The 17,753-nt window shown below is 44.2% G+C and overlaps 1 protein-coding gene across 1 annotated transcript in view; it reads left to right on the top strand.

Annotated features, from left to right (window-relative positions):
• ppp2r3a (protein phosphatase 2, regulatory subunit B'', alpha) overlaps positions 1-17,753 on the top strand; it is a 64,991-nt gene that overhangs the window by 22,971 nt on the left and 24,267 nt on the right. The window contains exon 2 of the mRNA XM_062397513.1: positions 11,411-11,470. The gene's annotated coding sequence lies outside the window, so the exon portion shown is untranslated. The remainder of the gene's footprint in view (positions 1-11,410; positions 11,471-17,753) is intronic.

Genomic DNA, 17,753 nt, shown 5'->3' with positions numbered 1-17,753 from the left:
TCTAGTTGCCACAGGAAAACCAACTCGGACGTAAACCTAATTCATCAGAGACACACTTGCTTCCTTTGTGGGTCAGAAGCCGTCTCTCCGTCTCTTTTTCTTCCTGTGCCACCATTCCCTCCTCCTCTTTACTGTCTCCCCCGTTATCTGTCCTCTGCCCGGCCGAGTGGACTTAATCCAAATGATCCCTCTTGTCTCCGCGAGGGCTTGTAACAACTTGGGCTTGACTCATCGTGTCTGTAGCACAGTGCAGTTTGTTACCTTTTGCCCTCATTTGATACGGCAGCCCACGCTCACGGCATTTTAATGAGGTCGTCTGGAGTGATGTGAGAGGGCATCCAGTTTTGAGCTTATGTAACATACGTACATGGCATGTGAGCTGATTAGCAAACGAGGCCCCAGTGGTTAGGTTTTTTTTGCGGCTCTGAGTTCCTGGGAAGAAACTGGCCATAGGCGCCGATTCTGTATATTTGTGGCAGTGCCGAGCCAACCCCGTGTGTGGCAGCTTTCAGTCTGGCCTGGATTTTAAATCGAAACTTCACGATTGACGTTAGATTGAATCGACAGGAGCGACTCAGCATCTGTGGTTTTTCATTTCCTCGTCAGGCACTTGCTCCAAACCCTGACCACCAATCACAGTGTGGCGCAGCAGTTCATCCAATCTACTGCCATAAAGAAGGAACGACAATGGTGAGGTCTGGGTTTGTGTAGGTTTTTTGCTTAAGGCTCATTTTAGCCTCGGGTGTCGGGCAGTCTACTGAGCACCAGTGTGCGTCGCTGCTGGTTTTGATTCATAGACGGACGATTGCTGGTTTGAGAAAGGTAAACACACATGAACAGCAACATGTTGACCTCAAACTAACTATTGTGGCGTCGCTGCTTCTTGTGTCATGGTAGTGATTGTGTTGATATGAGGAAAGAGGTCTTTTCATCAACTACACAACAAAGTCCCGTCAGACTCTCAAGGACAAGTTTTGTGACTTATTCCCAGTACTTTGATCCCGGGGAGGATGATTTGCTTTATGTCTGTGGCGTCTGTTATAACATGCACTCCTCTTTTCTATGACTGTCCATGCTGCATCCTTGTGGTTTCCATGGTGACAGACCAGTAAGACAGACACGCACAGACACCAGACAGATGAGAGGAGCTTCGGTCATTAGGGCAGAGTCATGCTGAGACTGAAGAAATCCTCAAACAAGGCTCTGTTTTTTATTTATTTCTCTCTTCTCCTGTTTTTTTTGTTTTTCTTCTGATGGAGGGTTGAGAGACATCAGACATGATTTCCCTGTCTGGATGACTAATGCAAGGCTACACTTTAGATATAAAATCTTTGCTTTAAAATCTGTCTGGTCAAGTGTCGTCAGAGTTTTTGCAAAACCTGCAGGGAATGTCTGTTCTGCAAAGGTATCAGCGTGTGCATCGGCATTTAAACATTTAACTGTTGCTCTTCTTTGTTCTTTATCTGGATGAAAGGATGAAACGTGGAACATTCCTTGAAAATGATGGACAATAACAACTTGTCTCTTTTCCATTTTGCCCTGTGGGTTTATTTCCACGAAGCCTTTTTGTTCGCTCAGCCCGGTTATTGCCAATGTGGCATGTTCACATTTTTTTGCACAGAACATGTCTTTGGATGAACGGAAACAAAGCCTCTCTCTCTTTTTTTCTCCTCGGCCTTAAACATGACTAAGGGGACTGTGTGTTACAGTGGGCCCTCACCTCTTCTTTCTTTCCGTCTTCACTCCTTCGCTATCCTCTGATCTGCACTGACAGTCATGACAGCGCTTTCTTCCTCTCCCTCTACCCACATATCATCTTCCTCCTCCTCTGTCTTCTCCTCTGTCCAGATACAGGACCCTCAGGGTCCAAACACCACAGATATGAGAGGCACTGTCCATGTTCCAGACCAAATGACTGTGTGTGTGTGTGTGTGTGTGTGTGTGTGTGTGTGTGTGTGTGTGTTATTATATTGCTGATATAAATATCTTAATTCTCTCACCATTACTCTGGAGATTTTCCCTTCTCCCTTTCTGTGTTTGTGTGTCTTTGTGTGTGTGTGTGTGTGTGTGTCAGTGGCTCATGCCCGGCAGAGCTGAGATGTGATAGTTTGATATCGTTGGCGTTCTTTCATCAGTGAGGTGATTCTCCTGCTATGCGTTTGAACTGCAGTGAATCAAAGGCTGCAGCTGCGGACACATCACCTGCACATTTAATCTACTCGACCTTTATTTTCTGTCTCTTTCTTCTTTTCTTCCCAAACGTTTTCTTTCTCTTTAGCTTTCTGAACTTTGTTTATATTTTCTGTTGCCTCTCATTTTACAATGCTGAGTGATGTGGGTTTTCAGAAGCTTAAATCACTCGCTAATCTCCACAGTTAACAGGCTGCGCAGAATGTAATCTATCCAGTGTTATAGATACAGATGTGTTGAGCAGCCAGTTCCCTCTGTGTGCTAATCATAAGCTGTATAGAAAGATGGACGACTTATTGAAGGACACGTCTCCACGTCCTCCAAGTCAGGGCCAAAAAGGATCCTTTGCTTGGGGGTGAAATGAGGCTTTGGTTGTCTGCATTTGGAGGATCGGGAAAGTGTAGTCCCTCGGCTGTGATGCAATCGATCTTCAGTTGCCGCCTCAGAAGGATTCGGCTCCACCGATTTGGCTTGGCTTTTTGGGGTGCAGTTGTGTCAATCCATCTTTATAAAAAGTCTGTGATTATGTCCCCAACGCTAAAATCCTCTCAGAGGAAGCAATGAGGACAAAGTTTTTTCCATATGGGACATGTGAGTATTATTCTCAGGTCTGATAAGCGGAGCTGCGACTGATGATTGTTGTTATAATTGATTATCTGTCGATTCGTTCTGCTGATCTGAGCTCTGATCTGACACAACCACTCTTTTATTTCTTCTAAATCTACAATCTCCACGCCACATTTTGAGATCTTTCATGTAGGATAACACAAGGTCATGGGTTGTTGATGGTAAATTAATCTATTCCAGCTGTGTACAGCAACTGAGGGAATATAATCGGTGGCTCTTATCAACATAGTGAAAGATTCGGTTTGTGATCGGTTATCTCTTATCTCTCAGTTGGCGTCAGCCTCACATCCGACCTGCTGCACCACATGAGTGTATCCTTGAACAGAAATGCTTGACCTTTATAATGTGTATTTATAAAGGCTTGAACTTTTTCTTTAGCTGTTGGAGTTTTGCTGCAGGAGAGGCTATATCTTCTTCTTGGTCATTTACTGATAATTATCTTGATTCATCCTGGAATGTTATGTGTAGGCTGCTTGTTTTTTTTTGTTGTTTCACAAAGAGGCTGAATTCTCTATTTGTTATAACCCAACAGGAGAATCTGGGGAGGGTTCAGTTGAGGGGCCGAGCAGCAGGAGGCAGGACGTGACGTATAAATTCCACTGCGTAAACCGTGTGTTTTAGTTTACAGCTCATCAACACCAGCGTCGACCCGTATCACCAAACGCTCTCAAATCTCCCTGTCTTTCCAAGTTAACATCTTCTTCCGCATCTTCTCTTCTTCACCTTGAGATATTTGTATTGTTTCAGTTGTAGAATCCTCATTAACATCACCACTCTCTCCTGAGGTTTTACGTGGGGCCTGGAAGGAAACCCTCTGGAGCTTGTCCCGAGCCTCAGTCTCAAGACATTTGCGTTCTCACTTCCAGCCCTTTAGGAATTTAGTAGTTTCAGGAGATTACTAGGAGTTCAGTGCACGTCTGACAGCAGCTCGAGTCACTTGTTGTCCTTCTTATCTTCTAGTTACAAGGATGTGCATCCTTGATTCCTGAAGGTGACTGATGTTTTCCTGCTTCCCTCGCTTTTAACTGCACATCAGTGTATTTCATTAAGAGGTAGAAAGAGTTGTCTGTGGGATATTATTCTCATACAACAACGAGTGGAGTATAAAGTTATATTTAGAAGTTTCATTGGGTGTAGTGGGACAATATACTACAAAGCAAAATTAGTAACTATCTGTCCTTTTTGATTGTGTCCTGATTAGAGACTGACATTTAAAGCCTTCATCTCTGAGACAGACACACTACTCAGATGTGGTGTGTGTGTCTGTAATGACACTGTAATTTCATCATTGTAACACTGTGATTAAGCAGCGACTTTCTGGTTTATTTGCAGCGACATTGTGTTGAGTGAGAGTCACAATAGAAACCACCACAATTCCAGCGGCAGGCTGCGTGGGCTGAGCACTCATGGGAACCAGAGTGGCTTTTAGCGTTCAAGTCCCCGGGGATGGACTGTGTGTGGTGGTGTTGTTGTTAATAAGCGCACTCCCACAGTTCTAGAGCCAAAATACACACACACACACACACACACACACACACACACACACTGGAAAATCACATGCCATTATCGGGTGAAAACTTAATGTAATGTCAGGAAACTAAAATTAAAAAGTAAATGGCTCTGTGTTTGCGCTCGGACTCACACCTCCCATGTTTTTCGGTAACGATTCCGTTCACATGACCCCAGATACTCCTCAGATACTGTATGTACTGTACGAGTACACACACTGTAAGTGCATCACAGCACATGGACTCTGAAGTTCAGAGACGTGGATCAGAGCCAGGAGAAGCACAACAAACAGGCCGACTCTTCCTCCTCCGTCATCCCTCCATCAGCTGCCCTTTCAGTCGCTCAGGGAATGTTCTGCTGCTCTGGAGTTTTATTTCCTCGACTTCACTCTTTTCCTCCTCGTTCTCTCGCTGGTGGCGTGTTTACAATCAGTAAACTACACAAACCAGATGTTTTTATTCTGCAGATGATTGGACGCAGCAGCCTCTCACAACTTTTGTGGGCTTGTAACTTTGGGTACAAGTGACACAAGTGATTTTCTTTTTTTAGCTTGTTTACCATCTCACACGTTTGGCTCTCCACTGCCTGATGGCAAATCAATGATATGAACCAAATTAACAAAATATCACGACCGTCCTCACCTGCATTGATTTAAAGAGTTTTCAAATGTTATCAAAGTGGATCCGTTGCTTGTAAGATGGCTGTTTCCAAAGTGGAAAAGATTATATACATTTTTATATGTTTGCTTTTGGACTCTTGGACAAAACAGAACATTTGAATGTTGATTTGCAGCATAAGAAACTTTATTTAGTTTTTTCTTTTTAGCTGTTATTTAACATTTTAAAGACAAAATGATTAATCAACAGATTAATTCATATTTAAAACTAGAAAGGCAAATATCACATCTCAACCTGTCAAATCATTGGAATGTGATGCGGTTCTCTCTCTCACACCAGAACTAGTCTCTCACTCTTTAGTCTGTTTGGAATCTGTTGCATGTGAGAGCGACCCATTGATTGAATTCTGAGTGAAACGCTGCAGAGAATTAAAAACAAATTTCTGCGATCCTGGATCGGCCCGTTTATTCAGATCAGCACCAACGTTTTACGGGTTCTTCCCTGACCCATACCGCATCCTTCCACCAAATTTCATGGTAACACATCCAGTAGTTTTTGTGTAATCCTGCAAACAAACAGAAAAACCAACACAACCAAAACACGACCTCCTCGGCTGATGAATAACTGATATCCAGGTGCAGCTCTTCCCTGAATATGAGCCAGAGTTATGATCAGGGAAACCTTCTTTTCCCCTATTTTCTAAATGAAATGATGAAGAGTCGTCCAATCACATGAAGCAACACTCACCGCTGCACCCTGAAAACACACAGGGATCAGGTGGCACATTTTCTCTGGCACCCACAGTTCTGGGTTGGGGGGGCAAAGAAGGTGAAGATAGAAGATGGATGTTGAGATTCCCCCCCCGAGGGCGGCTGTTAGGAGCGAGATGGACGGTGACAGAGAGGGAAGGTATCTGAGGTATCCATCATTGGGGCTGAATCAGGGGAATGCAGGCTACTTTACCCCCAGGCGTCATGGCTTATATTTAGGCCGTACACCTCGGCGTGCCAGCGTTGCCCTCCGGATCCCCCCCCCGGTCCTGGCTTCACCGTACACCTCCAGCATATTAATCACACACCGAAGCCCTGTCACGCTGAGTTCTCGTGTTAAAGTGCTCTGCCTTCAAAGTCTTCTGTCTTTGTTTTTCGCCTGGAATCCAAAATCTGGCTCGTTGTCACGATGAAAAGGGGACGATGATGGATTGCATATTAGAAGCTGGTAAAAAGAAAAGCACTTCGGAGGTGAAGATGACTAATCTTTACTCTTTTCAGCCTTTTCCCCCCTATTCTCTCGCTCTCTCGGGCCTCGTCCATCGTTTGTGTGGAAGCATTGCTGGCATTGTTGGCCCGGAGAATTTTTGTGGGTCTTTCAGCGAGGGCTGTGTGTAACTATAAGGACATTTTTTATCCCTTCTTTTCTCTCTTTTTTAAGAATGATGGACTTCCCCAATTCCTCTCATTTAATTCTGAATATCTCCTCTGCTAAAACCCGGAGTCTTAATCCCAAACAGTTCAGCCTGTCACTGGGAACAGGGAGAGTTGAGATGATGGGAAGCTGTAAAAAAAAGAAAAGGAGTCTCACACTCAGACTGATATTTCTGAAATGAGCGAGCACTTCCCAAAAGGAGATACAATCTTTGGACTTAGCTTAACACAAAGGCCCCGAGGCTCTTTGAATAGATCACTGTAACCAGAGGCTCCTCTCTTGACTTCTTAATGAGGCTTTTAGAGAAGCTGCTCTTCAGCTGCCGACTGAGGAGGAGGAGAAGAAGCCGATTTCCCAGAGGTTTACTGACTCCTGACTTCAAAAGCCCAAATAGTCAGACTGTCACTGCTGCTGGAGCTGCCAAATCCTGAGGGATCAGACGTGTGTGTTTGTGGGTTTGTGTGCATTTCCAGGAAGGAGTTACACCTTGAGATGTGATGCTACTTGTGTAAAAATGGCAAATATACAGTGGAACACATCTGACTTGTTTTCTGAAAACTGGAAAACGTTGTTGTCCTGTTGCGTGTTGGCCTCAAGTAAATCTTTAGAATGATTATTCACTATATTCTGGTATTCGAGAGATTTTGTGGAGCCAGTTTGATTTGTTGCAACCTGGTGCTGGTTGGTATTTTTACATGGATGAGATGGAAATAAGTCAAGTGCATGTTTCTGCCTGAGCAAATGGAGAACAACTTTCTCACTGAGACATGTTTCCTGTCTTTTATACGTCTTCAAGCATTCAGTGTATTTAAATTTATTTTAAACATAAACTAAAATGATAAAACTAAGTTATCTATACGCACAGTTGTCCTGCAGCTGTGTGGGTGAGTCGTGTAGGATCCATATAGACCTTGCTTGCACCCAAATGCAAGTGTAGGTGTCAAGAGTGTCAGTTGCAATGCAATGGATGATGCAAACTGTGAACTTGTGTGTGTGTCTGCGTGTGTGTGTGTGTGTGTGTTTGCCTAAGTGTGCGTCACAGCAGACAGATGTGGAAGATCTGGCCGTGTACCGACAGGATGACTGTGTGTCTGTCTTCTCTGTCTGCCAGGAGCTCTGTAATGCTGACTGGAAAATCTGGAATCACAGTGCTCACGGCCTGCTCCTTTTATATGGAAACACACACAAATACACACACACATGCACACACTCACTCTGTCTCATTTACCTTTATAGTATTAGTTGGAAGCTTATAAGAAAGACACCCACTCGCCTTACTTGGCATAAAGCAGTTACTGCCTTTTCAACTTTTATGGGGATATTCACGCACCGACACACACACACACACATACACACACACACGCACACACTGACAAACACACACACTCTCTTAAGTTCTGAGATATGTGCCAGTGACACATCCCAGCAGTATACGACATGCCGTCATACCAAATATATCAGGGATTTGAGGCAGATGAGGACTTGGGTTTAGTTGGAGAGCGGCTTCTTCTTACACTCCGTTTGTGTGTGTCTGTGTGTGTTTGTGTGTGTGTGTGTGGGTGTGCGCGTGCGTGTGTGTGTGTGTGTGTTACACCACTCCAGATAAGGCAAGGCTAACAAGCGTGTTGCCCTTCCTCTGACCTAACTCTCTGCAAAGCATTCACATCAACTCACAGGAGAGATTTCCAGTCTAAACTGCCTTTTTCACACTCACCTCACTGTAACGTTAACTCTGAATCCATTTATCATGAATAAGTGATTCAGGACATAGAAGCAGAACCAACACTCACCATCTGGGATCGAGCTCAGTATGATATCGTAATAAAGCAGAAATATTTCGGTGTTTTTCTCTGTGTTGAATGTGGCCGTGCAGGTCAGTCGCTTTTAGTTTCTGACTTTACACGGTCACTCACTGATGAGCCAGTAATAGTCTGTAATTGACATCAGCGTTGGCAGACATCCTGGCTGTGTGTGTGGGGGTGTGTGTGTGTGTGTGTGTGTGTGACACGCCGGACTGTTGGTCAGTGTGTTAGTATGATAAATAGTGACAGCAGTGACTGTGATGGTCCAGGCTCACAGCCAGTAGGAGCCTTAGTAACAGCACAGCGTTCCCACTCTGACTGTGATCTGCTGCAACGCCGCGATAATGAGGGTATGCTCTTTTCTAAGCCTAACCCAAGGGAGGCTGTGTGTGTCTGTGTGTGTGCTTGTGTACGTGTCCGTGTGTTTGTGTGTGTGGGGGGCATGATGAGTCATACAAGCTGTGGCCATTGTCTTTGAACTTGACATGCTGCTCTTGTTATTTTCCTCAGGTGACAGAAACAAACCAGGAACAATGCGTGTGTGTGTGTGCGTGTTTGTGTGTGTGTGTGTGTGTTTGTGTGTGTGTGAATATATAGTTGCCTCTGGGTGGATACTTTCCACATATACAGAACAGTCTAACATGAGATCACCGTGTTGGTTCTACTTTGTAGACTGGGCGGCCTGTCAAGAAGATGTGTGTGTGTGTCTGTGTGTGCGTGTGTGTGCGTGTGTGTGTGTGTGTGTGTGTGTGTGTGCAATGACAGCACAGGCAGGTAGGCCCCTCCTCAGCTCTCTGTTAAGTCCTGGGTTGACATTATTGCAGTCTAATAAGCTTCACTCGAGTCAGCTCATGTAGTAAATCTTTGCCATTGTGCTGCCATATTACAACCAGATGTGCATGCACACACACACACAGACACACACACACACACACACACACACACACACACACACACACACACTGCAGATGCACATAAATGCAGCCTGCAGCTATATTTGGAAGGCAGCAGAAAAACACCCTGTGCCTCTCCTTCTCTTCTTGTGTTTACTTTGATTCTGCGGTGAAACCAAACCCAGTTTTTTAACCTGCACAGACAAACAAGCTCTTTTCATTACATCTCATTATATTATTCTCATTTCACATGTGCTTTTCTTCTGCTTTCTTATTTCCTTTCATGCGCGCTGCACTTTAACTGCCCTTCTTTTCATCAGCCGCTGCTTCACCTGCTGCCTCCGGCCTTAACACCAGAGCTTCTCCCCACTTTTATTGCTCACGTTGTTTTCTTTTGTTATTTGTCGTCTTTCATCTTTTCCTGTTACTCACCTGAATTGAGTTGTTTCAATTATTCAGAAATCCCTTAGAGTCTGTATTTGTTAGTAACCAGTTGTCAGTTTCAAAACAAACCACATATGGAACTTTTCAGCTAAAAGCCTTCGTTATTAAACAACTGCAAAATATAACTGATTCATTGATTGGAAAATAGTTGGAAATATTTCAGTTTAACAAGATTAACATGTCAAAACTTTCTTGTTTCAGTTTGTCAAAAGTAAATAATTGCCATTGAACATTTGAAGATGTTAAATGACCAGTTTTGGGAAATGGAGATGATGTCAATATTTAGGTCTGTTATGTTATTTGATTTGATATGTAGTTTGAAATAAACTCAGATTAAATCATTATTAAAGAGAATTTTATTAAAAGTCATTTGTTTCGACAGGATTATAAAGATAACGTTGGTTCATACAGTTTGTTCGAGTAGATACTGAAAGTTGGTTAACTTTCAGTTAAGGGAGGTGGTTCGACCAGCTAGTGGCCAGATGTTGTATTGCTCTTTAAATGTTATTTGCTGTTTGTCTTGGGCTCACTTCGCCCAGATGCAGCGATCTGGATCCATGTATGTAAAGTCCCAGACGAGCAGGCTGCTTCTCATTAGGAAAGTCTAGACCTAAACCCTCGGCTTATGCAGCTAAACCCACATCCCCGCCAGAGCCCGTATCTGCGCCTGACATACACTGAGGGTTTATGGGTAAGGGAATGAAGACCCTGCTGTGCGCTGATGTCTCAAACAGATGGAACTGAATGTCCAGGAAGGGAAGAAGCGAACATGAGTACACACCAGAGGAGAGTGAGGGGAACGATACTGTTAGTGTTTGTTTTTCATGATCCCGAGGGGGGGGCGGGGGGTTCCCAGAATGAATAATGCAGGATGAAACCAAATAGAGAAGTGCTGATTAAGGCCTTTTCTATGCTACTGCAATATTTTTGAGATTAAGATATTTTATCCCAGAACAGCCTTTATTTTACAAAATCTGTTTGTCCAGATGAGAAAACAAAAACAAAGTTTTTATCGTCTCAGACAACGAAGTTAAAAGAGCGCCTCACCTGTTCTGTGCATTCGTGACATTGAACATGATGCACCATGGGAAAAAAACACAAACTCTGGTTTACCAGGTTTAAAAACAACGCTGTATTCCCAATAAATTAGGTGTGAACGAGTTATTATTGTCCTGTCAACCGGTATGTCTGCCATTTTTGTTTTTGATCCTTGAGCCTACACAACTCAAAAGTGGGAATGCACAAAGGGAAGCTGTGACATTATCGTTTTCCAAATGCTCTGTTTTTGGAAGTTGTAAAAAAGACTTCCAAACGCGTCTTTTGGCAAACTATCCAATTTGTGTGGACTATGACATAAGCGTTGAAAGATTGAAGGGGCGAAAACGAGGACAAACTGGTCAGATACTGGGAGGCACTGGAAGTGAGTGATGGCCCCGAACGTGTCCGAATGGCCCCCTTCGCCGTGGATAAGGTTGTGTCTGACGCACACAGAGACACTGAGACCCACAGAAACATGTGCACACACATACGTTCCCCTGACACGAAAAGGCAGCGGGACACTCGACCGTGAGCAGCCACTCGGGGTCACATGCACAAACACAACTCCGAGAATAGACTCTAAACACTGGGGAAGAAAATAACCCGGTAACAGAGGATGTGGCGCTGGTGTGTGAGAGAGAGAGAGAGAGGGAGAGAGAGAGAGAGACTGAAAGAGAGGTTCCTGTTTTTCATCCTGTGTTCTCGTGTGTTAATGCATTTATTTGCAGGGTTACCTGGTCTTACAAAGAGACAATCCAGTTACTTTCTGTTAGAGCTTCCGATTCATCCGTAGCTGTAATGAATCCCATCAGCTGTTTATTATCTATTAAACCTTTGTCTTGTGTCTTTACTGTTGTTCCCACAGATCTCCCTCCACGCTGAGCTGCACGTTTAACAGAAGAGCAGGAGGAGAGTGGAGGCCGAGGTGAGCATGGTCTCAGTTTATGGTCTTGTTTGTATGTTGGGTTGTAAATAACCTTCTAACAGGCTTGAAGTGACAGCTGGTCCTGTGTGTCACGGTGGCTGCTGCCGCTGCTGCCACTGCTGCTGCTGGAATCGAACCGTACAGTAAGACATGGCTCCCGGCCCAGTCAGTGAACGAGGCCCTGTGGTGGACAAGTACAACAATAACCATATATTACGTGGCTGTGAGTCAGGGTCCGCGAGGGGGGGGGGAAATCCACTAATAGCAGGGATTACTCAACGGACTCCTGGGACCATTGATACCAAATTACATCATGGAAGCTTTGATTACAGGGTTGGTCGGAGTGAATCGTGGTAGAATGAAGTGTTTAGAGTTTCAGTCTTGACCATCAGTCTTCAAAACGTATTTGAGCTGCTTTTGAGTTTTGATCATCAGCTCCACATTTAGGAAACCAGTCGGACCACATCACGGCAAACGTAGAAAGGAATCTCCAGATCTAACTTCTCAAACATGATGATATTGTACTTTATTTATTTATTGTATTCGAAAACCATCAGTATTGATAATTAAAATCATTACTTGCAACACCAATTTAGATGCTGGCGTCAATCTGTTGGGGCTTAAACTGATATGACTGGTCGAGATGTTGGGTCAGGAGAGGGGACGAAGAAGAACACACTGCACCTCAAAGTCCTGATTTAGATGTGGTTTTGAGTGTGCGTGTGTGTGTGTGCGTGTGTGTGTGTGCGCGCACATGGCGGCAAGATAAGGAGGGATGAGTCAGTGGTGGATCGGAACACGATGACTCTCCTCACCGTGTCCGTCACGATGGGCCATGGCGACAGGGGTTTGCGGTTAGAAACCCTAATCTGCTCCTCATATGACCCTCTGATGGACAGGGACAGCAGTCAACTCACACATGCACACACACACACACAGATAGATGGCCCTCAGACTAGTTAGTCTGGCCTCAGCGCTCCAGTCTAAACATGTTCTTATATGGCTTCCTGTAAAAATCTGGAGATCTCGTTTCTTTCTCTCATTATAAACACAAAGTCTACATGCAACGGTCCCCGTGAGCACAAACACGTCTGAAAGGACGTCGTGTTTGGACAGTTCCAACGACGTTAGAGGATCGAGAATGATGTTTTTCTCTTCCCATGACATTGTAAAGATGTCTTTCAAATGTTGCTTTCAGACATTCAGACATTACATTTCCCCTTAGGGCCAGATTATGGCTTTTTAAAATGTCTGGTATCTGGGGGAATGTCTTTGACCAGCAGTGAGTCTGGGATGTGATCCATGTCCTCCTTTTTGAGCTCTGACTGAATATAAAATGTACAGTATCCAGCCTCAACCAAAGCTGAAGAGATAAAGATCACGTTAAGCCAGAAAAACGAACGGGTTACTGATAAATTTACACTTTTGTCGCCCGGGGCAAGTGCATCCTTTCATCAGAGAAGTCTTTGAGATTTGACATTGAAGCCGTGTAAAGCAGAATCCATTTATGATTTATGACGTCCGTGGTAATTCACTGAGCTCAGGTTTCCTCCGCTACCACAAGGGCTAATTGTGCCCCTATAAAACACTGTAACTTGTAATAAATAGCAATCATCTGCAATTTATCTGAAAGTGGAGCTGCTTTAGGTTTCAGGTTTGGCCGCTACAGATCTCTGGATGGACCAGAAACACAGATGTGCTGCTCTTGGCTCAAAATGAAGCTGCTTTTAGAATTTGGTCGAAATTACTGGTTGATGAGTCCCAGTAAATGCTTCTCAAGAGCACTGGTCACCAGGTTATTCAAGGTTAATTGATTTTTAACGTATCCCTTCTGGAAATCATACAGAAGGTACATGTCAGATGAATCAGATTGGCCTGTTAAATTGTACAGTAGCTTTATATGGAACTAAGTTTGTTGTGAGCAGCTGCCGGAGAAGACAAATTTGGGCTTTGGACTGAGTTTTAAAGGATGATGCGGATCAGGGATCAGGAGAATTGTTTTTCTGAACAGGCGTCCAGCGAGAACCACCGGCTGAAACCTGATTTGAGTGATGATTATTTCCTTTCTCACATCTTAGACAAACAACTCTATGGATTTTTGTTTCCTGCTCAGTCTTACGTGGACTGAATTTGTGATTTGCTTCAAGAAAGTGAATCGTCCCCCGTGATGATTCATGCTTTAGTTCACTGATTTTTAAGCCTCGCTGCACAAAACACAAACTAAACAAACTTGTTGTCTCGAGTTGATTTCCTCACGCTCGTGTTTGTACTGGATGTGTGTGCACCCAGCTGCTGCCTGGTGGCTGTGGTTGGTGGAGGCTGGTTGCCTTCGGGGTCTGGGTTGTGGGTGGTAGCAGGAACAGTTGAGTGACTGAAATCAGGTCAGCTGTCTATGCTCATCACAATAGATTTATTTGTGCACCCTTCGTCTCCTGTGTATGCATGTTTGTGTGTTTTTGTGTGTGTGTCTGTGTCCTAATTATGTGTCTCGGTTGAACAACACAACCAGAATCATGACATCACCCAAAATGTGCTTTTAAAAAAAAGGCATTGGGTCATAGTGAGCCACAGGCAAGACAGGATGACCAGTGAGTGTGTGTGTGTGTGTGTGTGTATGTGTGAGTGCATGCGTGTACTGCAGGTTCGGATGTACTGAAGCCTATGCCAGCTTTCATTATTATCTCACGAGGCCGACAGTGTTGTGTATTTACAGCATGTTTTTTTGTGCTCACTGCACAGCAACAGCAGGATCTTTGAGTGTGTGTGTGTGTGTGCGTGTGTGTGTGTGTATGAGATCAGGACTGTGTGTGTTAGCCTTATAAGGCCAAGCTGTTTTGACCAGGAAATATTTAAGGATAAGAAAAGACATGAGTCACTGTTTTTCCTCATCTGCTCAGAAGCACAAAAACATCCTCTTCGCTGCCCTCAACACAATCCCTCTGGGGATGTATTGTGTTTTTATATACGCAGGTGTATGTGTGTGTGTGTGTGTGTCCATGTGGTCTGTAGTTACTGTTCTCTTCCTGTCGAGTTGCTTAGCTATTCCCACAGCCCACCTTCCTGAGATATGAGAGGAGCGCCGGGGGGAACAGCTGTTACAGCGCTGTAGGTGCAGATCTGTGGTGGAGCCCCTGTGCCATCTCAGCCTGTAAAGTAGGAGCGTGTGGCCAGTTAAAGACGAGGAGGAAAGAATAAAGCAAAGAGAAAAAAGAGGGAAGAGGCGAAAAAAAAGCCAGAGAATAGAAAGGGATTTAAAAACCAGCAGAAAGGCAGGAATAATGGAGCGAGTGAGAGCAACAGAATGAGGGTTTTGCTTTTGAATATAAACGAGGCAACGAGACTAATCACCTCCTTTATTACATAATTAGCAAGGAGGTTATGTTTTCAGTCCCTGTCTGTTTGTGTGTCTGTCAGCACGATTACACAATAACTAATGAACGGAATTCCACGACTTGTTGGTTCTCACAAATTTCCCAGGGAGTAAAAAATGGATCTAGATGAAAACAATCAGGCAGCTTGAGAGAACTGATGTTTCTGTGTGTGTGGGTGTTGATTGAGTCACAAGGCACTGTTGGGCCTTGGCGGTGGTATACTCTCTACTAAGTGCCATTTTGGTTTATTTATTAATTTGCTAAATTGCTGACTTACCCGATTACAGTCAGACATGGGGAAAGTATGTTATGTTAAATGTGGGGTCAATAACTGACCATTACTCTAAACAATGTGAGTTGACCTGTGGCGTACCCCAAGAATCAGTTTTAGGACCACTGCTTTTTTTTAATTTATGCATTTGTCCTCTGGGCAGTGTCTGTTGGACCTTGGAGTTTGTTTCCTGATTGGAAAAGTAATAGAAAACACATTAATCAGCTGCTGCCATAACATAGAGATGAATATGACCATACCAATATAAATCACTGAGCTCTTTGTCCTGTGTTCACTCTTTGTTTACACTGAAAATGCCTTTGCAGTAGTTTCATAAGACTCACCCTATAGGCCTGCCTGCGTGGTCCTATTCAACCCCGACTGCTGTTCTGACCTATAAAGGGCGGGGCCATTAATGTAGTGTGTGCTCGATCAAACCTGCAGACGTGATTTCATCATGAACAGCTGTCTGTGTGTATATATATTGTGAGTTAGTGAGTGTGTGTGTGTGTGTGTGTGTGTGTGTGTGTGTGTGTGTGTGTGTGTGTGTGTGTGTGTGTGTGTGTGTGTGTGTGTGTGTGTGTGTGTCTCTGGAGTCCAGTGATTTGTGCTCCCAGCAGCCTGGGTCTCATCCAGACAATAAGTTTGGCAGACATAACCAGAGATCCCCCAAGTCTCTGCCAGACCCACACACACACACTCACTCCTGAACAAACTCAGTCTTTCAGTTTTCATAACCAACATTTACTTATTCTCTCCTCTCCCTGTCTTTAAGATCTCACTTTATGTGATGGTGTTAGTGTGCATGTATGTGAGGGAAAACCCATTAGCCTCATTCATTTTAACTGTTGTCCATGAAATGAAACCATATGTAAGAAAACACGTCAGCTGCAAACTCTCTAAGCGTGTTGGCCTCCCTCATCGTGCAGATGTTCTCTGTCCATAAACCCACGATGATGCTTGTTTACGTTATATATATTCTTTTTGCTCGAGGGCTTATGAACCTTAGTTGTGTCTCATGCACTTTCCACTAGCTGTGTTTTGGCTCATGTGCAGATGTCTGGTTTGCAGCGCAGCTCTCTGCTTCTCGCCTGGTGAGACCTGCCAGGGCTTTTTCTTTGTAAATCCAGACCCCTGAAACTCCAGCCCTTCTCCTCAAGATAGACTCATGACCTTGTGCATCTGGCACTTTCAACAGTGAGCTCCTTTTAAATGAGTTGTACTTCAGGCTTTTCTTAATGAGACATCAGACAGAGGAAAATGAGAGGGAAAAGGAAAGAGAGTTTGTGTTTGTTGGATTCAAATTTGGTTTAATGCACATTTCATATTTAAAACCTCATTGAAATTCACAGATGTTTCTGCTGAATTTCTCTTTTTCTGTTGCAGATCTTTTCATTCGCACAAGTAGGACAATTGTTTCTCCTCTTCCTGTTTTGGACAGTCTGTCTTCCAGCTTGGCCATTTTCCTCCTTATTTCTCACTCTGACTTTCTCTGCAGCTGCAGCTGACACACAGAATGATTATAATCAAAGTGTGGCCCATGAAGGCTTGACAAGGACAGAGCTGTTTGCCAGAGCATCCCTCAGTCTGTCTGTGTCTCTATCTGTGTGTCTGTCTGTGTCTCTATCTGTGTCTCTGTCTGTCTGTCTGTCTGTCTCTCTCTCTGTCTCTCTCTCTCTCTCTGTCTGCTTGTCTCTCTGTCTCCCTGCCTGCTCGACAGATGATTGATACCGAGCTGATGGACAAATTCTGCAGCAGAATAAGTTTGACTTTGAATGTGTAGTGTCTGCGTGTGTGTGTGTGTGTGTGTCAGAGTAAATAATTCATGTGGCGATTATAGAAGGGTACAGAAGTGTGAGAAAAATGTGGGAGACTGAAATGATTAGAGAAGGAAATGACGAGTGAAGAAAGAAAACAGTTTAAAACTGACATTGTAAACAAGTAATGAAAAGTCTTTGTTGATACTTTCCATTTCATTTCCACCAGACTGTGTGTGTTTGTGTTTCCTTGTGTGTGTGTGTTCTCAGAGGAGAGTAATGATACACAAAGCCCAGTAATCCCTCTTTTGTAGCCACTGTTGTCCCTCGTTGTAGGGCAGCAGTCAATTCACAGAGCTGCTCTGGTCCCTCTCTCGTCTCTGTTTAGCATGTGTATGACATCGCAGAGCTTTCTGTTCTCGCTGTGTGATTTCTGAAGTTGTGCATCAGGCTCTGTGTGTCTGTGTGTCTGTTTGTGTTTGTGCATATCGTGTGACTTGGTTTAGACCTGTTTCACACTAAGGGGGATATGTGTGGGGTTACTTTTCGAAACCCTCTTCTTCACAAAGACCCACTTCCCCTGGGAGGCCCCCCTGGCCCCTTGATGTGTTCCCTATTGACATACCCATGCATGCACTTCCATGCGGCATAAGTTGCACCAAGTACACAAGCTCTGTCTCTCTGTGCACAATTGCAGATGCACACACACACTGGCACTCATGCACATGAGCCGACATACTTTTAATGGTTGGTTTGGAAGTTGTGACAGAGGTGGCCTCCCGTGATTAACTGCTTCCTGGTGAAGGTCGGGTTGAAGGCGAGATTTTTTTTAGACTGGAGGGAGGGAGGGGAGGAGAGGAAAAGAAAGAGGGAGACATTGAGAG

The sequence above is a fragment of the Platichthys flesus genome, chromosome 10, assembly GCF_949316205.1.
Source record: "Platichthys flesus chromosome 10, fPlaFle2.1, whole genome shotgun sequence".
Lineage (NCBI taxonomy): Eukaryota > Metazoa > Chordata > Actinopteri > Pleuronectiformes > Pleuronectidae > Platichthys > Platichthys flesus.
Note: the sequence above shows the minus strand (reverse complement) of the source record. Positions and strands in the feature narration are given on the sequence as shown.